This window comes from Mesoplodon densirostris, chromosome 11 (genome assembly GCF_025265405.1).
Source record: "Mesoplodon densirostris isolate mMesDen1 chromosome 11, mMesDen1 primary haplotype, whole genome shotgun sequence".
Classification (NCBI taxonomy): domain Eukaryota; kingdom Metazoa; phylum Chordata; class Mammalia; order Artiodactyla; family Ziphiidae; genus Mesoplodon; species Mesoplodon densirostris.
This window is the reverse complement of record NC_082671.1, coordinates 6,550,435-6,569,917: the sequence shown is the minus strand read 5'-3', so window position 1 is coordinate 6,569,917 and position 19,483 is coordinate 6,550,435.

Sequence of the window (19,483 nt, the reverse complement as noted above, 5' to 3'; positions counted from 1 at the left end):
GCGGAGCAACTAAGCCCGTGAGCCACAGCTACTGAGCCTGCACTCTGGAGCCCGTGCTCCGCAACAAGAGAAGCCACTGCAATGAAGAGTAGCCCCTGCTTGCCGCAACTAGAGAAAGCCTGCCTGCAGCAACAAAGACCCAACACAGCCAAAACTAAATAAAAATTTTTTAAAAAACCAATGAAGTTTTATATATATATATATATATATATATATATATATATATATATATATATATATATATATATATATATATAGGAGAGATTTGAGCATGGTTTAACGCTAAAGATGATAAATGAAAAATATATAAGGAAGAACAAGTTTGAAGATATAGGCCAGAAGTGGGGTAACTCATGGAGGAAGATCCCTAGGAAAAATGTCGAGAAAGATACAGAGCACAGCTAGAATAATTAATCTTAAAGAAGAGTGAGGGACTTTTCTTCACTGTGATAGAATGGAAAGGAGAAAGGACTAATGGGAATGCATTGGAAAAGTGAATTCAGGAAACTGAGGGAGATTCCATCTGAAGGTTTCTAGTTTCTCAGTGCAGTACCAGATGTTACCTACTGATGGGCATATGACAGGAGACCATGAAAGGTCAAAGATGGTCCCGAGGAAGAAGAGGAGAGAGAGTGGATTGGGAAAACATATGGGACTTTGCTGTTTTGTCCCACATCATCTAGAAGGTGTGTAGGCTATGCTCATAAAGACCGAACAAATTTTTGGCCAACCCAATACAATCAGAATCCAGTGACTGGGACCATGTATTTTTTATCTGTTACCCAATAGATCACCTTCCAATCCAGTCAGATGCCACCTCAGATGGGAACTCAGAAGTCCTTTCTCCCCTATCACCCCCTTTCTTCTTTGCCTCCTTTCAGGGTCCTGCCTTTCCTCTAGGGCAGACTGGAGAAGCCATTTCTTCCCTTGTGTCTGAGGCTGGAGGAACCCATGCTTATGCCTATCCCAGCAGGGCAATGGTGGAGCCTTCCGCAAGGATGCCCCAGAGAAAGGCCACTGCCTCTCTGCTCATGTTAATCACCTCTCATTGTCACCCCTGAATGTGTTATTTTGGGAAAGGCCCCCTCCCCAACAGAGATAAGAATAGGAAGAGTACAGGGATGAAAAGGGCACTTATAGAAGGACCACAGGAAAGCATCAAAGGCCCGACTGAGATCAGAAACCAGGCATATGAAGAAATGCCAATATGTGTGCTTTTGTGATTTTTCTCCAAAATGTTTCAGCATCTCAGATGTTGAATAGAAAAGGCGGTTGGCAGTGTTGGTTTAAAAAAAAAAAAAAAAAGCTGTTAAAAGGATGTGTTTGTCATAAGGTACAAATAGATTAGGGCATCAGAACACAGATTATAATTTCTAACCCAAAATACATACAGTGGGGGTGTTTACATCTCAAAACATTCTGCATTAAGAGTATATCTGCCCAATGGCATAGAGCTTTGAGGCTTCTATTGCCTAATTTTTTCCATTTTGCAGCAGACTCAGAAATGCTTTCAGAGGTAAATTTTCTCTGCTCTAAATATTCTCTTAACCCTGTAACTTATCATATCTCAGTTATAAGAAATAGTTTTAATGAAAGATTGTTGGAAAGACATACAATACAGACATTTTTCTAGAGCTGCACTGTCCAGCACGACAGCCATTAGCCACATGTGGCTATTTACATTTAAATGAATTAAAATGAGAATTAAACTTCAGTCCCCTCAGTCCACTGGCCCTGTGTTAAGTATGTAATAGCCACAAGTGGCTGGTGATTACCATGTTGGGCGGTGCAGGTACAGAGCATTTCTACCACCGCAGAAGTTTCTATTGGGCAATGCTGCTTTAGAGCTTCGACCCTTGGGTCAATCCAGACACTCGGTGAGGGCAGTATGGTTTGGGTCACTTGTATAATTGCTTTTATGCCTTTAGCTTGCACAGAGGAACATTATCAGGAAAAGCCCTATAAGTTCACAGTGGTAACTATTGTTAGGACTTTGTGAAGGACACCATCCACCACGGTACACAGTGCCTTCTGTGAGGGTCCCGGGAGGAAGTCTTTGTTTTTTTTTTGTTTTTTGTTTTTGGCTGCATTAGTTCTTTGTTGCTGTGCACAAGCTTTCTCTAGTTGCGGCGAGTGGGGGGCTTCTCTTCATTGTGGTGTGCGGGCTTCTCATTGCGGTGGCTTCTCTTGTTGTGGAGCACGGGCTCTAGGCACGTGGGCTTCAGTAGTTGTGGCATGCGGGCTCAGTAGTTGTGGTGCACCGGCTCAGTTGCTCCATGGCCTGTGGGATCTTCCCAGACCAGGGCTGGAACCCGTGTCCCCTGCATTGGCAGGTGGATTCTTAACCATTTTGCCACCAGGGAAGCCCCTTGGAGGAAATCTTAATCTCAGGATCAAAGTAACCTCTGCTTCTCTTATTTTTTTTTTATTTTTATTTTATATTGGAGCCTAGTTGATGAACAATGTTGTGTTAGTTTCAGGTGTACAGCAAAGTGATTCAGTTATACATATACCTGTATCTATTGTTTTTCAAATTCTTTTCCCATTTAGGTTGTTACATAATATTGAGCAGAGTTCCCAGTGCTATACAGTAGGTCCTTGTTGGTCATCTATTTTAAATAGAGCCGTGTGTACATGTCAATCCCAAACTCCCAGTCTATCCCTCCACCCACTCTTCACCTCCACCCCCAGAACCATAAGTTCATTCTCCAAGTCTGTGAATATGTTCCTGATTTGTAAATGAGTTCATTTGTATCATTTTTTTACAGTCTGCATGTAAGTGCTATCATATGATATTTGTCTTTCTCTGACTTACTTCATTTAGTATGATAATTTCCAGGTCCATCCAGGTTGCTGCAAATGCCATTATTTCATTCTTTTTAATGGCTGATATTAAATATTATATTGTATATATATGTACCACATCTTCTTTATCCGTTCCTCTGTCGATGGACATTTAGGTTGCTCCCATGTCTTGGCTATTGTAAATAGTGCTGCAATGAACATTGGGGTGAATGTATCCTTTCGAACAATGTTTTTCTCCAGATATATGCCCAGGAGTGGGATTGCTGGATCATACGGTAGCTCTATTTTTAGTCTTTTAAGGAACCTCCGTACTGTTCTCCATAGTGGCTGTATCAGTTTACGTTCCCGCCAACAGTATAGGAGGGTTCCCTTTTCTCTGTACCCTCTCCAGCACTTACTGTTTGTAGATCTTTTGATGTTGGCCATTCTGACTGGTGTGAGGTGATATCTCATTGTAGTTTTGATTTATGTTTCTCTAATAATTAGTGATGTTGAGCATCTTTTCATGTGCCTCTTGGCCAACTGTATGTCTTCTTTGGAGAAATGTCTGTTTAGATCTTCTGCCCATTTTTTTATTGGGTTGTTTGCTTTGTTTTCATCTTGTAGTTACTGTGATTCGTAAAGCTGATTCATTAGCCTTATTGTCTTCAGGCAAACTTAGAGCCTGTGTGTGTGTGTGTGTGTGTGTGTGTGTGTGTGTGTGTGTGTCCAGCCTTCATTTCCCTTCACGATTCATTTTATACTTTTGGGCTGCATTTTTTAAAAACTACCTAAATCCTTCCTGTTAGAGAAGGAGAATATAAGTAAACGGAGATTATATGCATACATATACACGCACATGCATACAATTACCTTCCAGTCACCACCCAGATATGTGTCCTAGTCATGAGAACATTAGTCAAAACCCAGCCCTTAAGTGCTCTAATTTATCACTCTGGAATCATTCTCAGCCACGGTACCCTAAACCATTACTTTAGGGTACATAACAGATAACCGAGTCATAACTGAGGTGTCAGGGTCATAGGACAAATATTCAAATCTAAGTAAGAGCATGAGGCTTCCAAAGGCTTGTCCTATATGATATGCAGCTGTTACTGGCAGTAATAGGCAGGGCAAAGGTCTAGCCTGCATTGTGGCAACTGAAATGGTTTCCAGTGTGGTTTTATAAATATGTGTGTTTTTTAATCCCAGTCATATAGAAGCAAAATACCTTTGCTCTGACTTCATACAATGGAGCCTCTAACATGCTGCTCTCACTGATGACATGACATACATCTTACAGTCTGTGAAGCCACAAATAAACACTATGCTTAATTATCCAGCCTAGAGACAGATAGGGATGCCATAGAAAAACTGTATTCAGAACTTCCAAGCCAATTTTGCTCCTTTTCACAAGAAAAATAAGAACTTTATGAAAGCTTTGCACTTTTTTTCCTTTTATTCTCCACATGAATTAACTCTTTACTGTACTGCATACTTACTAGGAGCATGTTTTTTCATGGTGGAAAAGGCAAAAGGTGCATTGTCCATACCCTCGATAAATGTATTGTCTTCTTTGTTGAGGAGGCAAAACTTATATGAATGTAAAACGACAGCTTCCAAAGGCCATCAACCGAGCAGCGCGATCTCACATGTTCTAGCAGGAGTTTGGGATGGAAGGACGGGGACCCATCAGGACAGTCACTGGGCAGCTTGCTGGAGAAGTGATCTTTGGAGGACTTGCAGAGGGGCAGAGAAGGGGGCTCTTCATGAGGGAGGGACGGCTAGAGCAAAGATGCAGTCATGGGAATGTACAGACCTTCCAGAGGACAAGGAGCAGGTCAGTCTGGCAGCAGCTCACTCAGGAGAAGATGCTAATGATGGGCGGAGGGACAAACCGGGCTAGAGCGGGGCAGAGGCAGACCAAGCAGAGGACTTGCTAGATTATGTTTCCCTCAAAAACTTGCTATATACAATCCTAACAGATTTAAGTGGGAAAGTAACGTTTCTTCTCATGTTCTATCATGGAAAAACATACATTTGGGATTCAGATCTAGAGAAAGAAATGTAAGGTAATAAAACTCTGATTGCACAAAGTTCCCTATGTAATTACCTTTGTAGAACTGATACACCACTTCCTATCCCTCACTCAAAGCCCCTGCCCGCTCAGGAATTCACTCTTGCACAACCAAACGTCGTCCGTCAACACTACATCAATTGTTTGTGGCCTCGGAAGGAAACATAAGAGCCAATTTGCAGGCAATGTTCAGTGAGAGTGAAAGAAGGTGGATTCATGACGGCAGTTATTATCCAACACATGGTAATGAACTGTTTTAAACTTTATCTTTGTTCCATACTTTATGCTTTTCAAAGCTCTTTCTTGTGCATTGTTTTTTAGTCCTGTGACTAAACCTTGGAGATGCGGGGGGGAGCAAGCATTTATTATCCTAATATGATAAAGTCACTGACCAGGAAAAACTGATTGGGGCTTGAATCCTCCATGTGCACGTGGGCATCAGTGGACCAAGGCAGCAAACACAGGTCTTCCGCCTCCCATTTCCCTGTTAGCCCCTTCACACCACACTGCCTGAAATTGCTGCTACTTCATTTTCAGACATTTGCAGCTCAAAGTCCATTGCCACTGACTTGGGGGATTTTCTCTTTAAACAACACATTCTAAGAAACACACTAATTACAGTAGGAGGAGGGTGGGTTATTCAGAACGTTCTTATTTTGAGGGAAATGTGTGATAATTAAGAAAGATTGGTCATTCCATCTTCCCGGATTTTTCAGGTCTAGGAAACATGCCTCTTTATCAGGCCAGTTTGGATTCTATCCTGCCTGGAGACAAAACGATGGACTGTTTGATGTCCCGGGGGCTCTGTAAGCTGCAATAATTCTGTGATTCTTTCCTCTAACGGTTGTCTTGGTATTGTCAGGAGTCCAAATCTCTTATTTAAAGTGCATCAGAGAGAGATGCAGCTGGATGTAAGCAATGTGTGTAGGTAGGATAATAGTGTAAATATTTTATAGACTGCAGCACAACAGGATTAAATACTTTTGCTTGGACAAATGAATCCCATCTTCAAAGCCACTGCAAAGAAGCTTATGTATTGGGCACAGTAATTTTGCAAATAACTGAACACTCTGTCATATTCACAGAACTCAGCGCTTCTCCAAAGTCTTAGCACCTTCTCAGCACTGTTGGGAGCAGCCTTACCTATTGTTCTGAGGAGGAAATCTTTTCTCTTGGCAGTCTGATAGATTATACAACTCTATTTTAGTAATTAACTAATTGAGTCACATGTGTTTGTTCTTTCTGAACTGTTAAGCCTTCTTCCTGCCTTTATTCTCAGAGCAGCATTCAGCTACTTCCCCAACTCAGAGCAATGACCCATTTGACAGACCCGGTTCTCAAAAGTGTCCTCATCAACACTCTCCCTCTGACTAATACCAACTTCTCTTAGAGGTCACTCTCCAGCCCTCACTGCAGACTTTGACCCATGGTGCTCTCAGATCTCAGATGTCAGAAATATCTCAGAGACCAGGAACTAGCTGCAAGTTAAGACTGACTACCATCATCCACTCTCATCACTCCTATTCAACATAATCCTGGAAGTCCTAGCCAGAGCAGTCAGGCAAGAAAAAGAAATAAAAGGCATCCAAATCAGAAAGGAAGAAGTAAAATGGTCTCTGTTTGCAGATGACATGATCTTATATATATATATATATAAATGCTAGAGACTCCACACACACACGCACAAAAAAAAACCACATAAAACTAATAAATAAATGCAGTACAGTTGCAGGATACAAAATCAATATACAAAAATCAGTTGCATTTCTATACACTAAGAGCAAACTACCTGAAAAGGAATAAAGAAAACAATCCCTTGCACAAAACCATCAAAAGCAATAAAATACCCAGGAAAATATTTAACCAAGGAGGTAAAAGATTTGTACACTGAAAACCCCAAGACATTGATAAAAGAAATTGAAGAAGACACAAATGAATGAAAAGATATACTGCTTTCATGGATTGGAATAATTCATATTTTTTAAATGTCCAAAGCAAAGCAAAGATTTGCTACCCAAAGCAAAGCAAAGATTCATGGTAATCCCTATCAAAATTCTAATGGCATTGTTTTACAGAAATAGAAAAACATCCTAAAATTTGTATGGAACCATAAAAGAGCCAAAAGAGCCAGAGCAATCTTGAGAAAGAAGAACAAACTTGGAGGCATCCTGATTTCAAACTATATTACAAAACAATAGTAATCAAAATGGTATTGTACTGTCATAAAAGCAGACAAATAGACAATGCAACAGAATCAAGAGCCCAGAAATAAACCCACACATACACGGTCAACTAATATTTGACAAGGGAGGTAAGACCATTCAATGGGGAAAAGATAGTCTCTGCAATAAATGGTGCTGGGAAAACTGGGTAACCATATGCAAAAGAATGAATCTGGATCCCTATCTCACACTACTTACAAAAATTTATTTGAAATGAATTAAAAACTTAAACATAACCATAAAACTCCTAGAAGAAAACATAGGGAAAATCTCCTTGACATTGGTCTCAGTAATGATTTTTTGGATATGGCAACAAAAGCAGAAGCAACAGAAGCAAAAACAAACAAGTGAGACTACATCAAACTAAAAAGCTTCTGCACAACAAAAGAAATAGTCAATAAAATGAAAAGGCAACCTATGGGATGGGAGAAAACATTCGCCAGTCATGTATCTGATAAGCGGTTAATAGCCAAAATATATAAGGAATCATACAACTTGATAGCAAAAAATAAATAAATAATCCAATTTAAAAATGGGCGAAGGACCTGGATAGACATTTTTCCAAAGAAGACTTACAAATGGTCAACAATTTTATGAAAAGATGCTCAACATCAGTAATCATCAGGGGAATGAAAATCGAAATCACAACATCACCTCATACCTGTTAGAATGACTATTATCTGAGAGAGAGAGAGATAACAGGACTGGCAAGGATGTGAGTAAAAGGGAACACTGGTGCACTGTTGGGGGGAATGTAAACTGGTGCAGCCACTGTGGAAAACGGTCTGGAGTTTCCTCAGCAAATTAAAAATAAAACTACCACATGATCCAGCAAGCCCACTTCTGGATATATATAGCCAAAGGAACTGAAATCACTGTCTTGAAAAGATATCTGTGCTCTCATGTTTATTGCAACATTATTTACAATACCCAAGACATGGAAACAATCTAAGTGTCCATCAATGGATAAGTAGATAAAGAAAATGTGAGATATATATATATATATATATGTATGAATGTATATTACATATAATGGAATATTACTCAGCCATGAAAAAAGAATAAAATCTTGCCACTTGCAGCAACATGGATAAACCTCGAGGGCATTATGTTAAGTGAAATAAGTCAGACAAAGACAGATACAATATGACCTCACTTATTTGTGGAATCTAAAAAACCAAGCTCCTAGAAACAGAGGAAGAGTAGAGAGATGGTTAACAGGGTGGGAGGAGGGAGAAAGGAGGCAGTGGTCGAACAGGGAGATGTTGGTGAAGGGTACAAACCTCCAGTTATAAGATGAGTAAGCTCTGGGGATGTAATGTACAGCACGGTGACTCTAGTTGACAATACTGTACTGACACTTGAAAGTTGCTGAGAGAGTAGATCTTAAAGGTTCTCAAAACAAACCAAAAAAAAAGGAACTGTGAGGTGATGGATGTGGTAACTAACCTTATTGTGGTAATTATTGTGCAATGTATACATATATCAAATTATCACATTGTACACATTAGAGTTACACAACGTTGCATGTCAATTATACCTCATAAAGCTGGCAAAGGGGGGAACACTGAGAACCCTCCTGTTTGGCACCCTCTAGGCTTCCCAGTCTCTCCCTTCCATGCTCTTGCCCAGTTTCCCTTTTCTTGCTTCCACATTTTTAATCATTTCTGACATGACCTCCTGTCCTATCCCTCACTCTCAGAAGACACCCTTGCTTTTTACTTTACAGAGAGAAACAGAATCTATGGGAGGGAAACCCTCATACCTTCCTGACATCCAACACACAGCTGGACTCAGCCACAACTGTACATTCTCTTACCTGGGCTTTGGATCCTCTGCCCTCTCACCTTCTCAGGAACCTCCACCAGGGATTATCTCCTTCTCCCCCTCGTATTTTCAAGTTCCCTCTTAAGTAGATCCTTCTGGAAGGCTTTCCCTCCATAAGTCCTTTTTGAAAAGTCCTTATGTCTCTCTATTTACACAAACGTCCACATAGATGTGGGTTATATAGACATCCACTTGTGCCATAGTTGATTACCTCTTAATATATTGTCCAAAACATCTGTGGGCTGGTGTTGAAAAACCTGTCTCTATTAAATATTGAAAAGAGACTAATTAATAGTTATAAAATGTGAGACATAAAAGCTTTTCAGTATAGCTTTACTGCATTTGTTTTCTGCTTTTACACAGTGTATTATATAATTATATGGGCTTCTGACTTTATATAATAGGATCTCTTTACAGAATATGTGTTGCTTTGTCACTGACCTTTTTTAGTCAACGTTATGTTCCCGGAATTCAATCATGTTTCACTGCTGTGCAGTACTTCATTTCACGAATATATAACGATCTATTTATCCATTCCACTGTATATGCATATGTAGGATATTTTCCATTTGTTTGTTTGTGTTGCTATTATAAACAATGCTGGTATGTCCTAGTGTGCTATGTGCAAGAGTGGCTTTAAGGTCTACCTAGGAATGGAAGAACTGGGCCATCGGCTCTTTCATTTAACAAGGCAATGCCAAATTATTTTCCCAAAGTTACTGCATCAACGTGCACTCCCACAAGCAGTATCTAAGTATGCTGCCCCACATACTCACCCCACTTGCTCATGTCCAAACTTTAAATTTTGCCATTCTGGGGCCTCCCTGGTGGCGCAAGTGGTTGAGAGTCCGCCTGCCGATGCAGGGGATACGGGTTCGTGCCCCGGTCTGGGAGGATCCCATATGCCGCGGAGCGGCTGGGCCCGTGAGCCATGGCCGCTGAGCCTGCGCGTCCGGAGCCTGCGCGTCCGGAGCCTGTGCTCCGCAACGGGGGAGGCCACAACAGTGAGAGGCCCGCATACCACAAAAAAATAAATAAATAAATAAAAAATAAAAAATAAATTTTGCCATTCTGATGAAATGCACATAACAAAGTTTACCATCTTATTTTTAAGTGTACAGCTCAGTGGCATTGAATATATTCACACTGTTGTACAACCCTCACCACCATCTATCTCCAGAACTCTTTTCATCTGGCAAAACTGAAACTCTGTCCCCATTAACCAATAACTCCTCATTCTTCCCTCTACCCTGCCACTGACAACCACTATACTTTCTGTCTCTGAATTTGAATACTCCAAGTACTTCATATAAGTAGAATCATACAGCATTTGTCTTTTTGTGTATGGCTTGTTTCACTTAGCATAATTTCCTCAAGGTTCATCCATGCTGTAGCATGTGCCAGAATTTCCTTCCTTTGTAAGGATGAATAAAATTCTATTTTACGTAAAATAGATAGCTAATGGGAAGAAGCTGCATAGCACAGGGAGATCAGCTCGGTGCTTTGTGACCACCTAGAGGGGTGGGATAAGGAGGGTGGGAGGGAGGGAGACGCAAGAGGGAAGAGATATGGGGACATATGTATATGTATAGCTGATGCACTTTGTTATAAAGCAGAAACTAACACACCATTGTAAAGCAATTATACTCCAATAAAGATGTTAATTTTTAAAAATTCTGTTTTAAGCATAAACCGCATTTTGTTTATCTATTCCTCTGTTGATGGACACTTGGATTGCTTCCACGTTTTGGCTATTGCAAATAATGCTGCTATGAACATGAGTATTCAAATATCTCTTTGAGATCCTGCATTCAGTTCTTCTGTGGATATACTCAGAAATGGAATTACTGGATGATAAGGTAATTTTATTTTTAATGTTTTAATAAAATGCATACTATTTTCCTTTGTGGCGGCAACATTTTACATTCCCACCAATGGTGCACAAGGGTTCCAAATTCTCCACATTCTTACCAACACTTATTATTTTCTGTATTGGTTGGATTTTGTTTTGTTTTGTTTTCATAGTAGCCATCCTACTGGATAACTCATTGTATTGTAATTTTTATTTCTCTGATTATTAATGAAGTTGAAAGTCTTGTCATATTGACCGTTCTCTCAGTGAATACCTGAAATTCTTTGCCCATTTTTATTTTCAGTTTTCCCATGCATATTGATTTGTAAGATTTCTTTATATGTGCTGGATATCAATCCAGTTCTATTGTTACAAATTTCCTTTCCCAGCTTGTGGCTTAATTTCACTTTCTTTATACCATATTTTTATAAATAGAAATTCTTAATTTTAAAATAAACAATTTAATGAATATTTTCCTTACAATTTGTAATTCTTCTGAATTATTTAAGAAAACCTTCCCTAGCCAAGGCAAAAAAAAAAAAGTATCTTAAATTATCTTCTAAAAGTTTTATAGTTTAACTTTTACATCTAAGTCTTTGCTCTATCTGTAATGAATTTGTTTATGATATAAAGTAGAGATCTACTCTCCTTTTTATGCATATGAATATCATACTGTCCAAGTAATCCTTACTGAAAAGACCTTTGTCCCCCATTGAGCTACTGTGAGACTCTGTTATGCATTAATTGTAAATATATGTGTGGGTTTATTTATTTGGGGGGGTTCTATTGTCTTTGTTGGGAAGTCCAATGTTGCTCTTACTGTTGCTCCTTTAAAGGTAATGTGTTTTTTTTTTCTCTTTTCAGACTTTTCTCTTTGTCTTTAGTTCTCTGCAGTTTCCCTTTGATGAGTCCAGGGGTGGATTATTTTTCATCTTGGGTAAGTTATTAGGTATTTTGAATATGGGGACTAGTGTTCTTCATCAGCCTTTTTCTCTTCATATATTATCTATGCCTCATTTTCTCTTTGCTCTTTTTGGAACTCTATTCTCCAAATTTTTTTACTCTCTTCCGTATTTGCACCTTTTTTGCCTTATTGTTTTACATTTTGAATAATGTTTTTAAATCCATCTTCTGGTTTACAAATTCTCCCTTCATCTGGATCTTACCTGCTGTAAATTCCAGCTATTTCATTTTATTTCTAGTTATTATGTTTTTTGATTCTAGAAATTATATTGGATTTTCTTTTCAATCTGCTAGGTTGCTTTTTATAATTTTAACCACTTACAGACAATTGACTGCTTTTACATTTTTAAGCCCAAATGAGACATAGTTCTTTTATAATTTGAGTCAAATAATTCACAATATCTAAAATCTTCATAGGTCAGTTCCTGCTGTTTTTCATTTTTGCTGGTTCTCATTCATATTACCTTAATCCTTTTTTCCCCTTAATTGTGTTTTACTATGTATTTTTCACTATCCTTAAAAAAGATATTTATGGGGGATTCTTTGAGGTCCAGGATAAGAGTATCTTCATCCAGAAAGAACTTTTGTTTGTATTTTTCCAAAATCTGGGTTGAACTACCATTCTAGATCCACTTCAACCAAGTTCACGGTTTCAGGTTCTCTGGACCACCTAGACGATACCAATCCCAGCTGCAAATCCCTGGTAAGGCATCTCATATCCACAACCTCCCAGGAATAATTGCTGGACCTCTTTCCCTTTGGGCCTCTTTCCCTTCAGCCTCCGTTCAGCTTTCCCTGGGTTGGACTTGTGGTCAAACTTCTCATTCCTCTTACTCTGATGCTTTATCCCTTTGGATCTCAGCTTAATAGAGGGAAGGGTTTCCTATTATACTTCACACCTGAAGTGAGACTAAGTTCCTCACTTCCTTCCCCTTCACCATTTACATCTGCCGAAACTGAAGCCCAGATTTGCTAGGCTCAAGAATACTCTCAAAGCAACTTTGGAGCTTTGCTTATCTGTTTCTCACTTTTCCTTAGATTTTTCCTAGTGTTGATTATTACCTTGTCAGCAACTTTCGCCTATAAGGACAATTTTATTTAATATTGTAGCTAAACTTTTAATTGTATTTCATGGAAGTGTTGGTTCAAATAACCTAATATGCCATAGGAATTGGAATCAATCACTATCTCTTTTCTCACTACTGCCTAAAGAACAGAATAAATAAATTCTTAAATGTCCCTTTAGAAAGGTTTTTGTTCCTGAAAATCAATTCTGTAGAGAAGATATCTCTCAGCGGAGGAAGGAAGACACTTTGAATGTGCCCTTAGAATATCTGTGTGGTTAGTAGGTGTCAGTGGAAGAGGAGGGAGGAAAGAAGAAAGGAAGGAAGCAAAAAAGGAAGAAATGAAAATAGATACAACTAGATATATGCATCCCCTACTTTAAAGTCTGATAGAGATCGTAGAATAGAACCAAAGCTATCAAGGCCTTAAGCCATTATTTAGTGATGAAAGTGAAATCACCATGTCCCAATAAACAGACCCTATCATATCACAATTCTTTCCTGGTACTCTGACTAAATGTTTGTAACCTGCTTATGTAAAGCTTATTAAATATGCTTGCAAATCTAAGACATTGACTTAAGTTACAACAATGGAATGCAAGGAAAGTAGATGGAAGAATTTCATGGAAGTGAGTATTGTTAAACTATGAAATACAAACATTTGGTGGAATCTCCTTCACAGATGGTATTTAAGTTTTCCCATGATTCTTTGATTCTCTCTGTATCTGTAATAAAATCATGTTCTCCTGTAGAAAGAATGGGAATGGGCAAGATGCCCTTGGAGTTTCCTTCCAACCTAACGATTATAGTAATCTAACTCTTTAAAAATCAATGGCTGAACCTCAATTTGGGTCAAAAGGAAATCTTCCTAAGAGGCCATGAGACAGTTTTTAATAGCTATGGGCAATGGAGGAAACCCTGACATTGTCCTCAGCTCAAATTTCATTGCCACTAAGGCTGCTGCACCAAAATGGCATTTTAAAGAGTCTTAAAATAAGTGCTGATTTGAACAAGTGGCCAAAATCAGCCTACATTCCGAGATTCTCTGAGCTCCTTGGGTCTCTGAGTTTATTATAATAGCATAGTGTCTATTTTGTATATTTTTGCTGGCATTTCCTTTTGGCAACATCTTCATCCATCACGGCTTGGTCTGCAGCAGTTGGTGGGAAGGATTTTGGCTTCGATCAATGGGTTCTCTCTGCAAAAGGGTCGTGGTTTGTTAGTGCTTTTGGACACGCAGAACATATCCTTTCTCTGGAGACCAGTAGACTTTACCAGCATGATAGAATTTTTCAGTGTTATAAGTAGTCTTCAAAAAACTTTGGGTTTGAGAGATTTGCATGAACCCATAAAATCTGCATTCACCCCACGACCTTGAAACCTTCTCTAGGATTGGTAACATCTACTGTATAGGTGTCCCTACCTTCCATGTCTCTTTTAACTAATCTGTCTGGCAGGCCACAGTCAAATGAATGTTCCTGGAGATATTCTAGGCATGTCTTTTTCTTAATTAAGAATATCTCTTCATTGGGAATTCCCTGGAATCTGGTGGTTAAGACTCCACGTTTCCACTGCAGGGGCATGGGTTCAATCCCTGGTGGGGGAATTAAGATCCTGCAAGCCGTGTGGCATGGCCAAAAAAAAAAAAAGAGAATATCTCTTCATTATATTTCTTTATTTTTGAGGTTCCATCCATCCAATCTTGTTCCCCACGTCTGCTGTTCTGCTCCACCAGCCACTTCACTCAGGAAGGTTCCCCCACTCTCCCACTCCCATGCCACGTTTATCATCATTTCTTACCTTTGCTCTTGTGTTTAGAAAGGGATGGACACTGATCCAGGACCTCTTTGCTTCCTTCTTCCCTCCACCTCCCCTCTACCTCCTGCACTGACCCCCATCACCCACTTCATCAGAACCAGACTTACTTTCTTTGATTCTTTGTCATCATCTTGATCAGTGCCTGGAAAACACCGGTCTGCAGAAGAATGGGGTAAATACTGACCACGTCCTGCCTTCTCTCTTCCATACCCATTTTTCAGACAGAATAAAAATAACAGCAACTAGTAAGTGTTTGACTGATGTCTTTTACTCCTTGCCACATCTCATTTTACTGATGAAGAAAGCAAGATTTGGCGAAGATAAATTTTTTTAGTTACTCAGCTGCAGAGCTGAGACTCAGATCCAGAAAAGTCTGGCTCCAAATCAACTACCCTTCAAGACTTGTGATGACCAGAAAATTTTAGTCCCCTCCATCTCCTTTGTTTTCCTTCTTTTGAAGATTCCCGAGTAGGTAATTAGGTTATTTAAGAGGCAATGCAGTATAGAAGAGAGAGACAGGTTTTAGAACCACTCAAACCTGCATTAGAATTATGTCTTCAAGACTTACTAGAGGACTGGCTTTGGGCCAATGGCTTAACATCTCTGTACCCTGATTTTCTCATCTCTCTCTTTTTTTTTTTTTGTATGATTCAATGGTTGACTTTTTTTGAATTTTATTTTATTTATTTTTTTATACAGCAGGTTCTTATTAGTTATCCATTTTATACATATTAGTGTATACATGTCAAAAATGAGGTTACAATGACTTAGAACTCAGCACGAAGTCTGGTATATCATTGACGTTCAGTGAATATATGTTGATTCATTTTCTCCCTCTTTCTTTCCCTTACTACTTTTCTCTTCTTTCTCTCTTCCCTCTTTTTTATTATTTTCTTTAACTCTATCTCAGATTGATGAAAACATCCAGGACTACTAGGGAACAACTGGGGAAATTTGAAGGACTGTGTATTTTTAGGTATAATAATTGTACTATAATTATGTTTTTAAGGAGTTCTTTTTTTCTTGAGATACATACAAAGTATTTATGGATGCAGTGATGTGACATCTAGGATTTGCTTCAATAAAACCCAGTGAAGTCGGGGATCAGGAGCCAAGAGTGAGTAGAAGTATGGATGAAACAAGATTGGCTTGAGTCGATACTTGTTGAAGGTACATGGGGATTCATTATACTATCATTCTCTACTTTTGTGTATGTTTGAACATTTCCAAAACAAAACATTTTCTAAAATGTCCAGTGCAGAAGGATCAAGCCTCATACCCTCCTCATCTTCACCAGAGTCCCCAGTTCTCCCCGATGGCATTCTGGGCAGCTTTCTCCTTGCTTCCCCAGCACCTCCTGGGTTATTTCAGCCTCCAGGCCAGCCGAGCACGACACTGCCTCAGCCTCCACAGTTGGCATCTGGACAAATATCTCTTCCTGACCCCAGATGGCATCACAGCTTCCCCAGTCTGATCCTGTCAGCATATTTTTTCCAGGCACCTGATTCCTGGATGTGGCAACAATAAAACCAACTGAGGTGTTTGGCTGGTCCCCCTGGGAGCAGGTATTTCCCATTCTAACAGCGTCAGCCATCTGAGCACGCTGCTTCCAAGAGCTCCCAAATAACCGCCGAGTAAGAATTTCACAGACTGCAGTGCCTTCTGGCCACAGTGTTCCTGAGGGATGGAGAGCCGCTAGGGTCGGCGGTATAATAATATTACTGATTATTAATGGAAAAGCAGGTGCAAATAAGCAATTTCTGGGGTTGCATTTTATTGGGAAGCTGGCATGAAGGAGGAGAGGAAAGCAAAGAGCAGGTACACACGGAGGTTATTTACTCTGCTGTTGGTTACTATACGGACTCTTTACGTTAAATATATATCAGATTCCAGTTTGATCGAAGTAAAAAGACAAAAGGCTGTGTTATCCGAATCTTGGTGATTTTATAAGGAACAAACAGAAAAAAGGTAAACAGGTAGGTCAGACCAGGTCAACCTGGAGGGCTGGACCAGTGATCTCAGTGGGTGGTGCCCAGGTAGTGCTTCACGAGTGGGCCCTTGCACGTTTGTGGGTGTTTTCCCTGGTGTCACACATTTACTGCGTGTGTTGGGGACCTGGCCCCTCCTGTGGGGCTGTGGCTTACTCCTTAGATCACAAGACAAAATCCCAATTTCCTTCATGCTCCAATGATGTTTTCAAGATGCAACACTTGGAGAATAGGCATTCCAACAATTCTTTACTGAGACAAAGATCCACCCTTGCTTTCAACATCATGTGTCACTTCATACTTTGGAAGTACTTCAAATCTCTTCTCTCATTCGAGCCTCACAAGCCGTGATGTAAGGTAGGTACAATTATCCCTACTGACCGCTTGGGAAACTAAGGCTGAGAGACATGCTGACAATGTGATGTGTCCAAGGCCATGGTCTCGGTTGTTGCAGTTGGAACAAGAACCTATGTCTCTTGCCTTCTGTTCTGTGTTTTTCTTCTGACACCAAAATTAACAGTTTATTATGCCCAACGCCATCAGGTTCTTTAAGGAAATGGGCTAGGGACAGTGGCACCAAAGCAGGCAAAGTGGACTTCTATTAGGCTGACACTCTGGGACTCTTACCTGACAAAATCCAGGCAACATTTACCACTGATAATCATACTAGGGGATCAAGATGAGACCAATAACGATAGTGGTCTTGGATGACTCTGTCCCCTGTTCAGTGCTGAATGGAGCCCATGCCTCCCTCTCTGCCAGAGAGTGACAACCTTTCAATGCAACAAAGTCGCAATGACAACCTGGTATGTCTCCAACACTGGGCTGGCAATCGTTGTGCTTTCTCATTAACCTAGATGCAATGTTCCTGCTCCAAACTTTCCTCCTTTTTGTTTTCCCTCCCTCCCCAATTTTCTCCAGTTACCATATATTGAGTACTTGCTCTGTGCCAGGCACTGGGCTGGGCCGTGAGGATACAGCAGGGACCACGACTTTCCACCTGTGTACCACAATATGCTCAGGTCCACCCTGGTCACGATTTCCTGCCTGGAGCACCCACTTCCCTCCTTCCTGTTAATCCATCCCCTCCATTCTTTTACAACACTGCTCAAAAGCAGCCTTCTCCGTGAATTTTTTCCCTCCCTGCTTCTCCTACCAATTCAGGCCATTCTATCCCCCAGCAGAGCTCTGTCACTTTTCGTTACAGGTGGCACAGCTTTCATTTGGATGCTGATTAAAAGAACACAGATGAGGAGTTCTTTCAGGTTGTTTTCTTAACTCCATTACTATCTGCCTGTGTAGCCTTAAGCAAGTCACTGAAACGATGTCTCAGTTTAACCCAGTGTAAAAGGGGGATTGTAAAAACTGCCTGATTTACATATCAGATCATGAACGTTGAAGCCGATGGAAAAGTACAGAGGACAGGCCACATTCATTGGTTTAATATTTATGGTGTTACTATTGACTATCAATCACTCCTCTAGGTGTTAGATAGGATATAAAACTGTGCTAAGACTTACCATACAGGTAGGGAGAAAACACCGATACAAAGCCATGAAAGGTGCCATGGAAACTTAGAGGAGGAAGAAAGAAACTCTGATTTCGGAACTCAGAGTTGCTGCCTTGGAATAGGTAGTAGCTGAGCAGGATCACAAGAGATGGGTGAGACATGTAGGAGGACAGGAGGAGGTGGAAAGACATCTTTCCCTTTGGGGAAGGAATATCACAAGCAAATGGCTGGACATGGCCAAGGGGGGTAGCTTGAGACCCCGGGTGGCGTGTGGCTTAGTTTGGCTGGACTGTAAGGGTGCACGCGGAAGAGTCATCCAAGATAAGTCCAGAAATGGGGACTTGCAACACTGTTGAATTCTGGGTTTCAGAGTTTAGACATCATCTGAGAAGACCCATAGAACCATTGAAGATACTTGAGTACGGAAGTGCTCGAATTACAAGGAAGTGCTTTTGGAGGATTCCTCCAGCAGCAAAATAAAGACAGCCTAGAGATGACGCTACACAGGAACAAGTTACAAAGTGCAGTAGTAGTAATTTGCTGGGTTAGTAACTGTATCTTCTTGTAAATGGGTCTCCTTCCTCTGTATCATCTCACAAGTCCCATGTATTCATCGTGGCAATGGTAGAGGGCTGTTGATCCTAACTGGTCAGTGGGTGAATTCCAGTTCTGTGTTTATCCTCTGAAGCCCCATGCGGTTGCTGGGCAAGGTGTCAGCAAAAAACTGGGGGAGGGGAGCAAGCATCTCTAAGCGGAAGGTCGATGTGTGCCCCTCCTTCCCCTGCTCTGTTCAGGCTTGACTCGCGGAGTCTTGTAGCTTCATAGTCACTCACAGATAGAGATGATGAGACAGCTGCTGGAGAAAGCATCTGGCAGGGCTCTGAGCAGATGTCCCAACCACTGGGATAGGAAACCTGAGACCCTGACTGGCATCCGAGTATTGGAATGCTGAGACTTCCCCACTCTCTGGTAACAGGATCTGCTGGACTCATTGCAAGATGAGAATGATTAAAAAAAAAAAAAACTGCCTGGTTTACATATACAGTCAGAGACGATCATGAATGTTCCAGCCTCCCACTGGCAGGAAATGAAGAGCTTGGCTACAAGCCTCAGAGAAAAGGAGCAGGCACAGAACAATAGTTTGTTGTTGGTTTGATGCTTGTTGTGTTGGGGAAAGGACGTGGAGCCTGTGAACATCAGAGTCCCACTAGTCAATGGATTCTTACATAAACTAACTGCCTGCTTTGTGTGCCGGATCCAGAAAACTGTGCCAATTTTTCTCATCCCATACATTATGACTCAGTATGAGGTCCCCAAATGACCTTCAGTGCATCCAATATCCTGAGTTTCCTCTTTCCTGATCACTTTTTTGACTGGG